The sequence below is a fragment of the Ctenocephalides felis genome, unplaced genomic scaffold, assembly GCF_003426905.1.
Source record: "Ctenocephalides felis isolate EL2017-DRISC unplaced genomic scaffold, ASM342690v1 CF-g0.4_SCAFFOLD_01886, whole genome shotgun sequence".
Lineage (NCBI taxonomy): Eukaryota > Metazoa > Arthropoda > Insecta > Siphonaptera > Pulicidae > Ctenocephalides > Ctenocephalides felis.
This window is the reverse complement of record NW_020538040.1, coordinates 167,748,828-167,768,399: the sequence shown is the minus strand read 5'-3', so window position 1 is coordinate 167,768,399 and position 19,572 is coordinate 167,748,828. Positions and strand designations below refer to the sequence as shown.

The 19,572-nt window shown below is 30.0% G+C and overlaps 1 pseudogene; it reads right to left on the bottom strand.

Annotated features, from left to right (window-relative positions):
• On the bottom strand, positions 1–5,825 carry LOC113376219 (annotated as a pseudogene).
• Positions 5,826–19,572: the final 13,747 nt, after the last annotated feature.

Below are 19,572 nucleotides of genomic sequence, written 5' to 3'. Positions count from 1 at the left end.
TCAGAACTCATCATGCAGTTTACGAACATGTTTTTTCAAATCAAAATTTCTGCAAAATCCTTTTGCGCAATATTGGCATGCAAAAGGTTTTTTCTCTTGATGTGTGTGCATGTGAAATGTTAAATATAAAGTTGATGAAAGGCCTTATCACAAACACTACATTTATAAGCCTTTTCTCCTCCGTGGGTAAGGCGATGATTTTATAATTTCCTTTCTGGTGGAAATCTTTTCCACAATATTCACAGACAAAAAATCCATGTGTTAAATCCGATGTGGATTCGCATGTGGGTATTGAGAGTAGAGGAACGATTGAAGGCCTTGCGCGCAGGTCGAACATTATTCGAACATTGTGGATGGGGCTTCTCGGAGGTGTGAATGATTTGTGTCGCATAAGGTAGATGCTTGGCGGAAACCTTTTCCACAAACCTAAAATGAACGAACTTTTTATCATTGTTATAATTTTATAATAAAAATAAGCGACAATTTTACGGTATAAAGACATTATTTAACCACTTAATCCTTACGAGCTCAGTTCGTTCGCGCAAAACTGGCAAATATGCACACGAACGAATTGAATCAGTTTGTTCATAGGAATTTTGAAACTTATCGCAACTTGTTGGACGTTTGTTTTACTAACAAAGATTTATAAAATTTAATATTTCAAATTTATTTATTAATTTACAATATTTCAAATATAATTATACATCAATGCGTGTTTGGGTCTGTGACTTAATTTCTTCATTGTTAAACTAATCTGAACAAAAAAATCAAATTTTGATGTCATAGTAAAAACATTCTTAATATATTGAGATAATAAAAAATATGATAAATTTTTGTCAGCAAATTTTTATAAAATGTGTGCATTAAGTAGTAAAATTACAAGCTATCATTTTTTTGCTCATAACTTCTACTGTTTTTTTTAATTTTGTTTTTTTTCTGGTGAGACTTTATTTATTGCATTTATGCAAACATTTCAGCTCAGTGAAGGTTGTTTACGATAGATGTCCCAAATTGGACCAAACGATTGATTTGTGAACTATCTTTTAAAAATTAGTATTTTAGTATATTGTTGCTTCATACCATATTGTTCGTACTACGAATATGTGCACAAAATAGTTTATGTAATTAGTTGCATTTTTTCTACTCCTACTTAATTAAAAGGCAGTGATGACTATAAAGACTATGATGACCTACTGGTAGTCAATAAATCTTATTGGTACAACCAATTGAGAATGATGATAAAAATTACTAAATAAATAAATATCAAAACACCATGTCATTTTATTCGTTTTTCTAAGGTGACCATACGTCCCGGTTTGGCCGGGATAGCCCCGGATTTCTAGCTTGTGTCTCGGTTTTCTAAAAGCAATATTTGTACCGTATTAAGATCATTTGTCTCGGATTGTCTAAAGTTTTTAATAAGATAGGTTTTAAAATAATTGTAATTACTTGATAATAAAATTACTATCACTCAAATGTTTGAAAATTATATATACAACGTATATACGTATAGCAATTCGTAAAGAAAAATGTTTATCAAACAACACAGAGACACATAAAAAATGACACGGGTTTCCAATCGCCATGCTTTTACTTAAAAATTTTACTCAGGTATCATAAACTAAATACAAGAGCTCAAAACCATAAAAACTACCAAGGAAAAAAAATCGGTATGAAATGATGCATTTACGTTTATCTTCGGATAGCGACATTGTACGAATTAAGGTGATGGCTATAAAATTATATATTGTGCTTGTTTTAGAGATAATGATGATAGACCTTTTTACCCGCGAACCTTTAAACACCGTTTTACCCTATAGTATATTATTATAAACTGCCATAGTTGCAACGTCGCCACTCAAAAAAATACTTTTTTTAATGTTTTTATTTTGGTCAATTTAAATTCCTGTTTATCAATCTTTTCCCGCTCATATTAAATTATTCAACAGCTTGTGATACAAAAACAAATATTATCAAACACGACAGACACATATAAAAAACTAAAAAATATATTACACTTTTCTATGGAATGATAAAAAAAACTGTCACGACACTAATTAGTTATAACGACACGGGAATCAAATCGCTATGCTCTTTGGAAATTGCTTTAAATTATAACACACTGCAGAAATTAAAAATTAGATATATTGCCAAATGTACTTTCTTCAATTTGACAAATCATGTCAAATAAATTGCTTAACATGCAATATCAAGTTTACAGCAGGTTCGTTTTCGTCAGAATGCGGCACCAAGTTGCTAGTACATTATTTTTAAATCAGTGCCGGGGTCGATGTAACAGAAACTTATATATATATATATATATAATAAAAAAGTCTTACCTTACACAAGAAAGGCCTGGCTCCCGTATGCACCGGCATATGACGAGTTAGGTTATAATGGGCATTAAATGTTTTCCCACACGCAGGACATGTGAATATTTTTCCTCTATTAATATTTTCGTTTCTTTGTTGAGTTGCTGGTGCATCATTTCTGAACATTTTTTCTGAAACTGCTTGACACAGCATTAAACGATTGCTGCCATCGGACACGATATCAGGTATTATCCTGTAATGTTAGAAATTCAAAAAAAAATTGAGTATTATCGATAACAATTTAATATGTTAATGTAAAAAAAAAATTTTAACCAGTTAACTGTTGAACAAATTATGAATATATTGTGGGAGTTTGCAAGGTGGTGGCAGGAATATAATAATGGCAAGTAAGCCGTAAAAATAATAAAATGAACAATGTGGTTTTATGTATAAAAAGTAATGGGGATGTAAAACGATCAGTCAAAAATATATTAAATAAATTAGTAATTTATATTGAACTAAAATATTATGAAAGTGTCTAGTAAGACATTTGAACCAATTCTCGGATAAAAGAGAAATTTTATAGTAGAGCTATTTTACGGGTCTATCTTCGTATGAATTGGGAGTAACAAACTGACAAAAAGCAATGTATTTGCTAAGCGATCAGGTGTTTTAAACAAAAAACTCATGATGAAATGTTTTCCACTTATGATAAAATGTTATTTGATTTTTGTGCGTTTTGATGTTTAGGTTTTATGTGTAAAACGCCAGATCACACAGCAAATATATAGCTTTCTGACAGTTCGTTACTACCTATTATACGAAGATAGACCCGTAACATAGTTCCAATAACATTTTAATTTATCCGAGGATTTGCCCCATAATATAGGTAATTGCCATTAAATATGACAAAATACTTTAGTATAATATTACCAATTACCTTTCTATCATATGTGCTTTTGTTTTTATTAAACTTTGTGCTGCTATCATTGGATATTGTGAAATTTCATTATTCTTAAGTGTAGTATTCTGCTTATTAGTTTGAGGTATATATCGTGTGAAAGCTGAATCTCTGGTTCGTCGAGGTATTTCTGATGACATAATTTTTGCTATGGAGAACTTGATTAAATGTTGGCGTTTTTGGTGCTCATCTTCTATACTTTTGCTTGATATATTCATCTGAAAAAGAAATTTAGCATTTCATAAAGATATAATTTAACCAAGTGTAAGTGGCATTTTGCATTAAGGCGAGTTGTATGATCTTCTCGTTACGTGCAATAAATCGACGGTTTCCAAGTGATATTTTTTAATCAGACTTATATGTAATTATATTAATTATAGTATATAATATTTTAAATATTAATGAAGTTTCATAATTCAACAACTTTTTGTAGATCATAATATTTTAGGGCGTTTTTGTAGAGATTATGAACTTTATCACTATACTAAGTTTCATTAACATAACATGTATCACACAAACAACTATCGAACCAAGTTCAGTGAATTTTCCAATTAACTCCTAATTTTAGAAATATGTTTTTCAACTATTTTTCTAAAATTTGTCACCTGTGCTTTTTTGCCTCATGGGCGAGGTAAGAAGAAACAGCCAGAGTACAAACAGGTCAAACTTTTTTTTGAATTTCGAAGCGATTTTATGAAATAATAGCTACATTATTCAACCATTGTAAAATACAAATTTTGTAAAAACATTTTTTACAAAGATTTCATTGTATATAACCTTGATCGGGTATTATGAAAGAAATATTTATCAGCAAAGGTCGAATAATTACTAAACATAAAATTATTTAACATAAATTACTTTTTTAATTATTTTGACTTTGTGTCTACAGCTTCCTCAACGTATAAGTTTAGTTGTTTTTTTTACCCACCCTCATGTAAGCTTTTATAGAGGTTATATGAAAAACTGTTGAATCTAACTTATAAGTAACAATACATCTTAGGAAACAATTAAATTATTTATACCTAAAAATTTCATTCAAATATTATAAACTAAATACAAGAGCTCAAAACCAAAAAACTACCTAGGAAGGAAAAATACTATTGGTATGATATATTAATAATATTTACGTTTATCTTCTGATAGCAACATCGTACGAATCAAGATGATGGCTGGTTACACGTCTTTTGCCTTCTACTTAAAAACAGTATTATTAAAATAACTATACTTTGCTTGTTTTAGAGATAATGATGGAGCACCTTTAAGCACTGCTCTATCCCACAGTCACTCGAAAAAACACTTTTTTCAATATTATTTTATATTGGTCAATTATAAATATCTATTTATCAGTTCCCTGTCTCGCTCATTTTAAATTATCCTGCACTTTGTGATACAAAAGCAAATATCGCCGCGTGCAAATGCAATAAATTGTTTTCGAATGGTTTTCTTGTTCACCGTGTAATGATGTTCCGTAACAGGGCTTTTAACTAAGGGTTATTATTGAAGGGCGTTTCAACCAGGATAAGAGGGACCGTATAAGTTTAATAAAGTCATAATACACGTTTTCTGATTCACTGGTTTATGCAATATATTTTTTGAAATATGTCGAACTTGTATTGAGTTTAGATGAATCAATAATTTAGATTTCTGCAATTCTGAGCCAAATTGACATAAGAATGGATTTGACATTGCATAAGAAGGAAATTGCATTTTTGACAGTATCTGGTGAATAATTTTTTAGCACGAATAATTATATAATTTATATGGTCTTGAGTAAAATGGCCCTTAAATCAATTTGACATTGCATCAGATAGAATAGCACTTTTGTCTATGTCCATTTGTTAATAAGCATAATTAATACGCTTAATTAATAAAGCTTAATACATATTTCTTTTAAAACATTTTTTATATGAATGTCATTTCAATACGTACCAAACGATTTTGACTATTTTTATACTTAATTATTTTTCTAAATGTCACATATGTGGAATCAATAGTTTCAGAATAATTTCTTTGTATGATGGTTCTGTTCTGCTGATAAAATTGAAGTATTATACAATATTATAATTAATAGAGAGGAAAAATCTAAGAAGTTCATCACAAAGTCTATAATATTTTTAAGCTGCAACTGTAAATTTTCTGTTGATTGTGTACATAATTTAAGGCAGGTATAATCATTAATCAGTATTTTGGAAAATAATTTTATTAACACAGGTATAGACATAAAGTCGACAGGTATAGACAAAGTGAGCTCTAGTTATGATTCTATTGTTTATTTGCCTCGCTTAGTTAGAGCATTTAGCCACATCTAAAACTTTCTTTATACATTTTTACACTCTTTATTATATCATAATAATACTAAAGAGCATCCTGCCCGGAGGCAGGTTCATGGTATGAGAGCACCACAATTCAATAATTTCCTTTTCCTTCCCAACTTATGATTTCCATTATCATTTTATTACCTTTAATCACTTTTTATTCACTTTTATAAATTTTCTTTTCTATGCTACCTGAAATTCTGCTTTGGCTTTCAGTTCCCTTCTTGTGTAAGTCATCTATCATCTGCATTTTTTTTTCTTCCCAGTCTTTCAAATCCTTCCTTCTATTTCACTTTCGACGATAGCGTCTAGAAGGCTTTTTTATGGGTCCGATACAGTTTCCTCTTCTTTTCAGGATCATGCAGGTAGACTCTTTACTTCGTCCACTCTTGTCTATCTACTTTATTTTCTCCTTTCGTCTCTTGCATGATCCTTCCTTAAAGTCCATGTCTCTGATTCGTACAGAGCTATGCTTCTGGCATAGCCTAACAGTATTCAGTACCATTTTGTATGAGAAGCGCTGTGTAACATAGCCCTTACGTAACATTAGTCTATTTTACGGCCCCGTGGTCTCAAAATATTTCAAACTCCGTAACATTAGAGGATCAATTTAGCTTTTCTCAAAAACCGTAATTGAAATAGACAATGATCATTAATTCATACGCATGACTAATATTTATCCATCAATATACAAAATTCTGCCACTTTTCCATGACGAGTATACACGTCAATCACATTAGTTAACAAAAGCAGGAATGGATGTAAATTTTTCAATTCGTGAGGTTTGAATAAATAATTAACATCCCGTAGGGTAAGTTATTGTAATCGTCTGAAAATCGAAATTGAAAATTTTTCATATCTTCACGTTTTGAAGGTTTCTGAACATTTTGGCATACCTTAGAAAAAATGGATGCGTGTGTACAATTTTTCGTCTACGTTTTTGGGTGTACGGCTTAACCGATTTGAATGGTTCAAAACACGTTCAATTGCTATTTATAGGGAGATGCGCTGATTAGTTTTTGGCGAATGCAGGTCCAGTAGTTTCGAAAATACGGAGCAAAGAAAGCAGAAAATAGAAATCGCATTTTTGAGAGAGCGGAGCATCCCATTTGAATGATCCAAAAAACATTTCAATTGTAATAGTGGAGAGAAGTGGTGATTAGTTTTGGCTAAGGCAAAGGTCCAGCTGTTTCGTAGATAAGGAGCTAAATATGAAAAGATGGCAGTTTTGTTAAAGAATTAAGCATCCAATTTGAATGATACAAAAAACTTTTGCTTGTGCTGACAAAACGATTGCTTTTGGTAAAAAATGTTTTTTTTTTTAATTTACAAAAAATATTTTTTTTCAATACACAAGCTCTTTTATTTTGTCCCGATAAGAACAATGAAAGTTGGTTATAATAATCTTTTGAAAAAATTTAATATTCATCGAATTTAATATTTCAACACTGTACGTAATGTTCCAGCAATCTACCTTAAGGCACGATGCCATACACCACTAGTTTCTTTCTGCCTTTCCCACTGAATCGATATCTTTAGCATAATAATTTGTAATAGAAATTAGATATTTTCCTGAATTGCTTCTCCTCGAAGGTATTATGCGAACAGGACGTCGTTATTGCCCTCGCGCCACGCGTCGCTAATACGAAACACTAATTTATTGCTAAACATTACATGCTCTGGATTGCTTTCTACCTGACTAACCGATGGGAAAATTACTCAGGAATTTTACCAGAGGTCTAATAATGCTATTCCAATGATTATGATGAACTTGTAAATAACACATTAACGGTAAATTAGATATTTCATGACTTGTTCGAGGTTGACTTGGATAATACTCTTTGTAATGAGTAATATTATTTAATATAGACAATATTTATCGAATAAATATGTAACTCTTTTGATCAGTGATCATTTTTGAAGTATAGTATCACACATGAAATCTACACAAAAAATGTATTTGAAAAAATATGTATTAAAACATTTATATCTAAACATGATACATTTTGGTCAGTATCGTCTTCTCCAGATACGGGGATGTGAGCTGTTAAATAAAAAAAAATACTTTACGTTGTAAACTCTTCAAGTTTTCAAGTCAAATAGCCCTTTTCGCCATTGCTGGATCAAGTAAAAATTTTAGGTATAAGTGGCATTTTGCTTTGAGTCAAGGTGCAGAAACTTCTTGATATGTGTAAATGGTGCATGGCATTGTGCCTCAAGCCAAACGTTCAAAGACTAAAAATCATCTATAGTAAACAAAAATTGACCAATGATCAATAGCAATTGTTTTGAAATAAATGCATCATTCATTACTTGTATTTCATAGTTTTTGTTAAATTTAAAATATAACTAGTGGGGTGTATGGCATCGTGTCTTAAGGCAAATTGCTGGAACTTCCCGTACTGTAACAAAATGTTGGAAGAATACTGAATGTTTTCAAATAGATTATTATTAAGATTGTAACATTGTCTAATATTTATAAGAATTATATAAACTGAATTGCACAGTTGAAATTATTTGTTTAAAGTATATTAGAACTATAGTCAGAATAAAAAATAAAATCTGAATTATTTTCGATATACTAAAAAATTTTTTTTGAAAAAAAAATGAAAAAAAATAGTTGAAACAAAAACTTTTTTTTCCAAGATCAATTATTTTGTTAAGACAAGCAGAAAGTTTTTTGAGTCATTTAAATCGGACGCTTAGTTCTCTCAAAAACTGCCACTTTTTGTACATTTAGCTCTGTATCTTCGAAATGGCTGGGCCTGTCTTTGCCGAAAACTAATAACCACTTCTCCCAATTATTACTAATTGAATGTTTTTGTAGATCATTGAAATCGGATGCTCCGTTCTCCCAAAACTCAATTTCTATTTTCTGCACTCTTTGCTCCGTATCTCCGTAACTGCTGGACATGCCTTTGCCAAAAACTAATCACCATATCTCCCTATCAATAAGAATTTTGAACCATTCAAATCGGTTGATCCGTGCGCCCGAAAACGTGGACGAAAAATTGTATCCATACATACACACACACATCCATTTTTTCTGAAGTATGCCAAAATGTTCGGAAACCTTCAAAACGTCGAGAAATGCAAAAATTATCAATTTCGATTTTTGGACGATTACAATAACTTACCCTACAGGAAGTTAATAAATTAGATGATGACACTTACATATGTTTACAAGAGAAGTATATAAACAAAATCTAATTAAGCCGAGTCAGAAAAAATAAAATCATATATTAGACATGTATATCTAATAGTTATGACCATCACATTAATTTTGCAGCAATATCTACGAAAGGCCATTCTTGCTTGGGATCATATTTGATATCTATACTCTCAAGTAAAAATTTGACATCATACTGCCTGATATCTTATTGGACGAGGATTTGATCAAACCTAGAACTAGTTTGTGCTAGTCCTCGCTTTTATTCACTACCTAGCATTCTACAAAAGGAATAAATTTAGAATTTTGAAAAAACATGTATAATGAATGAAAATTTTATCGCTCAAAATAATATTAACCCAAGCCGAACTTCAAGACAAGACATTGTGACATTGTTGGGTTTTTAGATCCTGAGTTAGTATAAAAAGCGCACGTCCGTTCAGGGCGACTATTAATCACGGTAGATAAGACGAGACACACGGAAAGTGCGGGCAAGCATGACCGCTTTATCGAGATCGCGGCCTGATGAATAATATGTATACTGTATACACATTTGAACTTAGACGCGGCGCACTATTTAAACATCACGCGAAAATTCTTAAACACACTCTTTTGGAATACTTTTGTGGGAAACAAAAGTAGTGCAACATGGCATCGTGCTTTAAAGCAAATTGCTGGAACTTCTCGTAGCAAAAATTAAAATTTTTAGAAAAGCTTTAAAAATTTATAAAAACTAAAAAATTATATTTTTGTGATTTTTGCAATCTTTGAAAGAATTTAATTTTTTTTAATTTATTGAAAGTGAATTTATTGAAATTGAATTTAAAATATTTAGTAATTTCTTAGAACTTTGGACTTTCTTTAAAGTAATCGCGTAGAGACAAAATATCGTAGAGCGGAAACGTTTACGTGCGGATCCTGCTAGAGGCTTAAAAAAATCGATTTTTTCGCAAAAATGTCTTATAGTGTATAAAATGAATTAAATTTAATATATCCCTAAAATTTCAGAAACAAAATCAAATTATTTTCGGAATTACAGAATAAATAGTGAGCAAGCGTCAAGCATGTATACAAGCGGAACGAAAACTTCAACGCGCGATTTCCCGGTTTTTAATTTTTTCGATTCTTCCTAATTGGTGGGAAAGACAGGAAAAATAACGTCCCAAACGTCCTATCCAATTGAGACAAAATTTATTGTATTCAGAATTAAATTCTATTCTACTTGAACCTAAAAAAGTTAAATTAACCTACTTTTTAAACAGTGAAATTTTGTATAAAAAGCATGATTTTGTTTCAAGTTGCGAAAAATTGGTGATTTTCTCCAATTTTGGGATTTTTAGGATAAACTAGAATCTATACTATTGAAAACATATAATTGTTTTAATTTTATTGTTTCGGATGGAAATTGTGACCTGCATCTATCCCGCCAAATGACACCTGCACGCTCGTGGCGCATCGGCAAAATGCTTGTACCCGGCATATAGTGACATATATTTTAATGAAAAAAAATTGAGAAGATTGTTGAAATATATAACAATTAAACCTGCAAGTTTCGTTTCAATTAAATATTTATTTCCTTTCTTAAAAATTTCTCAAAAAAATCGATTTTTTGAAGCCTCTAAAGCAGACCCCCCCCCCCCCCTTAAAGGATGAAATTTTTGGTTTCGATTTTTTGCGATTACTATAACTAACCCTACGGGAAGTTAAACAGTTCAAAAGTTCTAAAAATTTTCGAAGTATAGAAAAAATTCAAATTTTTGAAAAATTTCAAAATTATCAAAAATCTTTTTGAAAATTTTAATTTTTGGTACGGAAAGTTCCAGCAAATTGCTTTAAGACACGATCACATGCACCACTAGTTTCTTACATTTTTCCAAATTCATTTATCTTTCTAAATCCATGAAAGGCTTAATGAGATAGAACATACTCGTATAGCAGCATCGCGTGCTGCACAATTGGAAATTTGAATTGTCCGTGATAGTAGGTATTACATGTAGTGGTCACTTGCTCGTTGAACCACCCTGAAGCAGTTATCTACGGAACGTTCAGCAACTCCACCCACGTTTCATGAAGACTAACAAACTGACTAATCCGACGACTGCCACTTCATTTCCAACATAGAAAGGATCAGGGACAAAATTAATAGGGAATTGTTTTGCAAATTGCATATATGCCAACTTGCATATATATCGTATAGTTCTGAATTTGATGTTGACATATGTATTAACAGGGTCTAATTATCGGGTATAGTAACAATAAAAAAACATTATTTTCTTCAAAAGGAATTTCTAAAATCCATACGTTTTGGCTATAATCCTAGATGTTATTCAGTGAAAATTAATAATAAAACTAGCGGTGCACGGCATCGTGCCTTAAAGCAAATTACTGGAACTATTAGATTATTACGTAACTAATTAGATTTTTATAAAAATGATTCAAAATGCTGAAACTTAAAAAAAATCATATTTTTGAAAATTTTGTAATTTTTGAAAAAAAATTGACTTTTTTGAAAATTTGTTTTTTTTTTTAATAATTTGGAACTTTTTTTCGAAGCAATCGCACTGCGTTATTTATGTAGAGACGAAATATCGAAGCGAGTAGGTGCCGCGTCGCAGTCTAACGGATAAACATTGGTACGGAACCCAAGAAAATGTAAACCAAATTTGTTATTATTAGAATATCTATAAAATGACTAATAATTTGATGTGCATATGTCTAATGATCATTTTTGATCGCCAATTTGTCATTTTCTTTACTTTTTTTATTAAATCTCCACAACCTCTAGACCCGACGTCAAAAAAAAATTCAAATCAGTTGATCTGTGCTCACGAAATCATCGACGAAAATTTGTATCCAAACACACATACACATATATATCCATTCTGTTAACTGATAACTAGTTGGAGGTACGTATAATGATGTTAGGAATTTTAAAAGAAGTATTTTTACCAAGGTTGCCAAACTAATTGTGAATTATTAAGTTATTATTTATTTTGCCGAAAGAAATTTAGAAACGCTATTCAGAATATAAATAAATTAGTTAGTTATTCCGACTTTGCTGATAAATATTTTTGACAAAATACCATATAAAGTTTATTTATGGTGTTATTTCTGTAAATATGTCGTTTTAAAAGATCCTTCAACAGAGTGAAGATTAGGACTATAGCCAAAATGTATAGATTCACCCAATTCACCTTAAATTATGTATTTCCAAAAACGTAGTAAAGTTAAATGCTTTTATTATAAACTTTTGGGATATTCTTTTCCACACTTATTGGAAATGGTGTCTCAAGAAGTTGAGGGACTTTAGAATTAGTATGATCTACAAGTTTTAGGAAATGTTGAACACTACCTAGTTTTATGGCCAAAAACTAACTGTATTTAGTACCATCGACTTATATTCACCATGATGAGTAGAATATGGCGGGGCACAAGGTCCATTTTGACTTTCAGCAATTATATTGTAAAAATCAAACCAAATACATTACAACAAAGACCACATTTGAAACAAACAACTATCTGACTATGTTCAGTAAAACTCCCAGCTGATACATAATTGTAGAAATGTGTTTTTCTGCTGTTTTACAAAAATTTGTAACCTTATTCTTTTTACCCCATGAGCGGGGTAAATTGGGACAGCCGGGGGGCAAACTGGTTCAATATTTTAATTTAATTTTGAATGAATTTTACAAATTGTTCAACCACTGCAAAATATAAATTTCATAGGTGCATTTTTTACAAAAATAACACTGTAAATAACCTTGATCTGGTATTTCGTCAGAAATATTTATCAGCAGAGTTAGAATAACTAATTATATATTTATTTTATCTCTTATAAAACAGCTTTTTTTAACTTGCTTCTATTATTTTATTTTTATACATTTGCCAGGGTTACGGTTCAGTTGACTCTTTTTACCTTACCCATGGTAAGCTTTCATAGAGATTATATAAAATAACTATAATCTAACTTATTAAAGTATACTTAAAAACTATATTATTGTTTCGTTAACTAAGCAACAGTGCTCACAACCAATACAAATAACAATGAAAAAAAATACTTTTGCCATTTTTCTCCCGATAGCAACGTCGTAAGGATCAAGGTGATGGCTGGTCATACATCTTTTACTCGCTACTTTCAAATATTGTTGTTAAAAAATTTTTAACTTTACTGGTTTTACTCGTAAACCACCTAAATTCATGCGCAAAACACCTCCTAAGGGTCCACAGGAATGAAAGCGGAAAAAAACACTTTCGGGCATATAATAGCAAAATAGGATACCATCATAAATAGATTGGCATCCAATTTAGACATTCTATGAAAGGCCATCAAAAAATTTGCTGATATTTTATTAAGTAATAGGTGCAAATATATATGAAAAAGAAATTCATTGTTTTTTGAAAAATTGTGGTGGTAGTTTGCCAGCGGACCTTTAAACACCGCTCTATCCGATTCAAATCTATGCTTTTCAAATTAACAGTGGAGTAATGGATAGCAATGAAAATGTATGATTGTCAGTGAACTGAATTTGGTCGCAACAAACTAATTAAATCTGGTGTCGTGGACAATTATTTATTTATTCATCGCGATTAGAGCAAAAGTTGTAAACCCCGTTCGAATTGACGCCGTCCCGCGGTCCGGCCGCGTTTCATTCACTTTTTAACGCGATGTGCGTGATCGCCCTAATGCTCATTTGCATTTATAAAATCCATTGGACTCGGTCCCGTCTTTATCTATTCCTATTTGAATTTTACGAATATAAGAAATTGGAATTACAAATGAAGCAAATAAATAAAACAGACCGAATGCGATAACTATCTCATCGCTAACTAGAACTCGCATTTTTTACGTGGTTAACTAATTTTAGATCTTGATTTTTGTCGATTTTGGAGACTACGAGAATTGTTTCGAAATAACGTCCATTATTGACTTCCCGTATGGTAAGTTATAGTAATCGCAAAAAACCGAAAATAATTTTTTTTTGCACATCTGTACGTTTCAAAGGTTTCAGAACATTTTGGCATACTTTAGAAAAAATGCATGTCTGTATGTATGTTTGAATACAATTTTTGTCTACGATTTCGGGCGCACGGATCAACCGATTTGAATGATTCAAAAAACATTCGATTTCTATTAATTGGAAGATGTCTTGATTAGTTTTTGACAAAGACAGGTCTAGCTATTTCGAAGATGCGGGGCAAAAAGTGCCAAAAACTGTAATTCTGTTTTTGAGAGAACGAAGCGTCCGATTTGAATGATTCATATAACATTTATTTATTTATTTTATTTTATTTTATTCATTTTTTTCAACTGTCAAACTACGTTTAGTAAAATTTTTAGTTAACTGCTAATTATAGAGATAGTTTTTTTTTACTATTTTACTAAAATTTGTCATCTGTTCTTCTTTTGCCCCTTGGGCGAAGAAAGGAGGGACTGCAAGGGGGCAAACAGATCCAACACCTTTTTTTAATTTAAAGAAATTTTACAAAATAAAAGCGACATTATTTAACCAATGTAAATTTTATGGAAACATTTTTTACAAAGATTTTAATGACTATAACTTTGATCTGGTTTCGAAAGAAATATTCGTCAGCAGAGGTCAAATAACTATTCATTTAATTTATCTGTTGTAAAATTGCTTTTATCAACATAATTTACTTTCTTATTGCTTGCACCTTCAGCAATGTAAAGGTTTAGTTGGTCCTTTTTACCCTACCCACATACAAGCTTTTATGAAGGTATATGAAACTATTGAATTCAATTTAAAAATAACAATACAAGGCGTTTAAATAACGTAACAATACAAAACATTTAAATAACGTATACCTGAAAATTATATTCAGGTATCATAAACTAAATACAAGATCTCAAAAACAAAAAATCTACCAAGAAAACAGAATACTTTTGGTATGAATATTGAAACATTTTTGTTAATCTCCTGATAGCGACGTTGTGAAAATTAAGATGACGACTGGTTACACATCTTTTGCCCTATACTTTAAAATAGTATCACTAAAAAAATGTATTTGTTGCTTGTTTTTGGAATAATGATGGTAAACATTTTTAATGATACAGAAAATTTGATATAAGCAGCTTATTGTTAAATTATTATGTTTTATTCTGATGTTAAAGTAAATCTATTACTGCGCAAACTACGTATCACTTATGCATGTTCACCTTTTAATTCAAGAAACAACATGCAATTTTTAATTTTATATAGTATATAATAAATGCAAATAATATTTTATAAATCATATAATGAATAATATATAATAAATTTGATGAAATATATATTGATAAATGTTTTGTTTAATTTCAGCAGAAGTCTAATTCTGAGAACAGAAGTCATCAAAGATATTTCAAAAACAAGGTGAAGAACAACTTACTGGAACAAATAGTTAACTCAATATCGTGAAAAATACACAAAATCAAAGGATATTGTTGTTACTAGCCAAAAATGCGATCATTTAATAAGTCAAAAGATACCAGGATTTACAAGGACCAACCAGTGGAGATGCCAGAGGAAAAACGAATCTCTGTGTATTTTATCGTTAGTGGTGATGATTTGATTGATCAGAACATTATTATAAAAATCCATCCAGGTTTCATTAGTGATGAACAATATTTTTAAAAAAGACAATTATTCGTATGTGGTCAAATAATTTCCCTGGAGTGGACTCGTAGTGATCGTTTTCTCGATTTTTGAGTAATTTTTTAACCCGAGTTTGTCGTTTTTTTAGTGTTTGTGTAGTGTTTTATAGTGTTATATAGGCTTTATAGTGTTCTAGTGCTGTGATAGTGTCTTGGTTCCAGTTCCTGGTTTCTGGTTTTTGGTTCCTAGTTCCTAATTAGCTCTCTTCTGGAAATCACGAGGTAATGCACAGATTTTTTAGCACAAATCAATACTTCATAATTTATTTGAAAATTATCATTTCTTTCTTTATTTTTCAGACAACAAATTGGTAATCGGGATGTTCCAGAAGAATCGGTGATTTTAAACAAAGGTCAGTGCGTTTTCATTCATAGGCATGAAAACTAGGGGTATGGTCTCACGTCTCGTTGCGGATTTTCAATAGAATTCTATCGATTTTCTAAGATATTTTCAATCTTCATAATCACTTTTCGATGTTGACCGGTTTTGAATTCTGTTGAATTTCTTCGAATTCTGTCGTTTTTTATACAAATAATGTCAGTTTTTACAAATTTTCTAATCTGGTATTTTTTACTAATTTTGATTGAATTTGTGGTATTTTTTACTAAGTTGCAGCAACTTGCAAATAGTTATAATTTTATACACATACACTAAGTGCAAAAGTTTTTGTGAAAACCTTTCGACGACGAACCATTACACTTTTTTATTGGTTAATTAGTCAACTTATTGGTAACAACGCAAAAATAAGAAAAATAAAACATTTTAAAGAGTTTGAATTATTCTTCTGAAGTATATAATAATTTTATATTAATTCAAGTTAATTTATTTTTAATATATAAGTTAAAACACAGTTTTTTAAAAGGTTTTTGCAAAGTTATCAATAAATTGTATTAATATCGAGTGTAAATCGATAATTTTGTCCCATAGATAGGTTGAATCATAAACTTGGTTATAGTTAGAAAATTGTCACATAATTATATGATTAACTAATTATATAATTATTTATTTAGTGTGGACAAAATTGGGGCCGTACCCCTCACTAATCCAAAAATTTCTTTCAGCCTAATAAAAAAAAGACTAATTATTAAAACAAAAGTGCTTATTAAATCAATTTTGTATAATTTCGCGTAAAACAAAGTGTGTGTGTGAAAAAATTGACTCTGTGCAAAAAAAATGGTGACAAAAACTAATAAATTTGAACATAATAAATTATTTAAATTTGTGTACGTACTATCCCACGCAAAGTAAGTTATGTTAAAATATATTCAGTACTTACTTCGATTTTATTATAATAATCTTATCTTGAATTCCTATAAGATTAATATGTACTATATATATTTACAAATTAAGAAAGTTACTTATTTACTAAGTAATATTAAATTTTACTCAGAATTTGAGTACTTGTATGTCCTAACCAATTATTCTAAACCAAGCTAAGAAAGTTATTTATCTACTTTATAATATTAAATTTTACTTAAAATTTGAGTACGTGTTTGTCCTAACTATTCTAAACCAAGCTAAGAAAGGTATTTATTTATCATATAATATTAAATTTTACTCAAAGTTAGATTAGGACATACACGTACTTAAAGTGTATGTCCTATCCAACTATTCTAAACCAAGCAGAGAAAGTTATTTATTTAACATATAATATCAAATTTCACTCCAAATTTGAGTAAGTGTATGTCCCAACTAGGGTTTGTTGGTTTTCAAAAACCGGTTTTGAAAACCGGTTTTTTGGCGAAAATTATAAAAAGTCGGTTCTCACTGTATAAATGGAAAATGACAAATATAGCCAAATATAAAAGATAGATGAGAGCATTTTGATTATTGGTTCCCAGAAATTGTATATATTAATTTAGATTTTTATACCAGTGTATATATTAATTTAAATCAGTGTGACTTCTTCTTGAAGAAGTAACTTCCTCTACTCAAACATAAAAAAAGCGTTTTAAACCCTAGAAGCCACAAATTAAAGAACAAAAAACTTTGGTCGCATAATTTGGTCGCAAGTATAAGAGTATTTTCTATTTCAGGAAATTTTATGAGTAAACAAAGGACACGTCTAAGTAACAAATCGATAGACGTTCTCAGTTTTTTTTTAAATCATATTTTATTAAACAAAAAACAGTTAGAATGTTTAAAATTAATTAATTAAAACTGCTCGGAACAGACAATACCAAGTTTAGCTTAATTGTTTTTAAAACTAAAATTGATATTAACAAGTATGTATCAACATGTGTCTAATATTTATTTATTTATTTATTTATTTATTTTAATTTAATGATTTTTTTAAATTAGAAATGTATTATTTTTATTCCTTTCACTACCATAAAAATATTTTCAATCTTATATGTGAAAATGATGAATACGAATAATTATTTTCAAATTTATTTAATCAAGATAAACTAATATCTATATTTAAATTTTTTAGTTCTACTGATTAAAATTAAAATAAATTTGTTTACTATCTATAAAATTGAACAATAAATAAATTCAGTCAAATACTGCTCTAAATTACACTAAATTTTCGGATAAATTACAGAATGTTCGAGCAAAAATTTATTTTCTATATAAAATTCGAAAACCGGTTAATACCGTTTTTTTTAGTAAAATTAAAATGTGAAAACCTGTTTTCTGAAATAATATTGTATAAACCCTAGTCCCAACCAACTCTTCTAAACCATGCTAAGAAAGTTATTTATTTACTATATAATATTAAATTTTGCTCAAAATTTGAGTACGTGTATGTCCTCACCAACTGTTCTAAACCAAGCTAAGAAAGTTATTTATTTTTATATAATTTTAAATTTGTTTGTTTAAACCAACTATTCTAAACCAAGCTAAAAAGTTATTTAGTATATAATATTAAATATTACTCAAAATTTTAGTTTGTGCTATTCCATTCTTGAGTGCTTCAATAGATAAGTTATGTCAAGATATTCTCAGTACTTACTTTGATCTCAATTTTTTTCCGAACAAACTTTGAAATCAACACTAAACTGCTTGTAAAGACAAACCGACCACTTTTGGTTTCAGATGGTTAACGTATTCATTGTTTTGTGTGCATAGTCCCGCCCTTTACAATTTGCCACACCCCTGAGCTTTCGCCTAGGGAACGAAAGCTCTCATCCCCGCTTTGAGAATTATTTTTTCCATGGAAAAGCGCTCGTCTCTACAATCACCTTTCAACAAGCAGGCGAAGCTTTTGCAAGTTCTTGATATTGCTCATTGCTTCATTTCGTTATGCTATCGCAAAAGGATATCAAATTATATAAAATGGATAAAGATCTTAGACGAGTGCTTCCAAACATATGTTTTCTACAGTTTGCTGTATTTTTATTTAGTATTTTTTACTATGACTATGGGGCCAATTCTCCAATAAAATAAAAATGTTATGTTACAGGTCGATAATTGTATGAGTTGGTAGTTACAATCTGTTCAAAAGCTATGTATTTGTTTTGCGATTAGGCGTTTCACACATAAAACCTAACCTCCAAAAGGCACAAACGTTATAATTTTGACTTTGATTGGACTTTACGTATATGTTGAAACTACAGAAAGTTGCACTTATAATAAAACTGTTAAACGACATTTGTGCCTTCTGGGGATTAGGTTCTAGGTGTCGCCTGATCGCACGACATTTACAGAGTTTTTTGACAATTTGTAACTTTAGTCCAATACGATTATATATATATATATATATATATATATATATATATATATATATATTGGGGTGGTTCTTAATATGGGTATATTGGAGTTTCTTTGCTCCCATGGGGCTCAAATGCCTTTAAATTAATAAATGAAAAGCTCTGAAAAATTTTTGCTCAATATTATCTTTAAGATACCAAAGTGTCTTGGTTCTTCTTCTTAAGTATATATTATTTTATAAAATACTAGCAAACCCGACAAACTCCGTTTCGCCACCAGATGGTTTCGTGAAAAAGATGAAGAAATTGTTTGTTTGTTTCATATTTGAAAAGGAAAAATTTGATTTTTTTACACAACAGTAATGAATTTATTTCGATTACAAAAATTGTTTTTTAGTTGAACTTCTCTAAGTAAATGAAAGTGAATCCACAAATTATCCGTTTCATTGAAGTGCTCTTTGGTAAACCACATTTTTTGTTTTTTGTCTGACGTTAACACAAACAAAACGGAT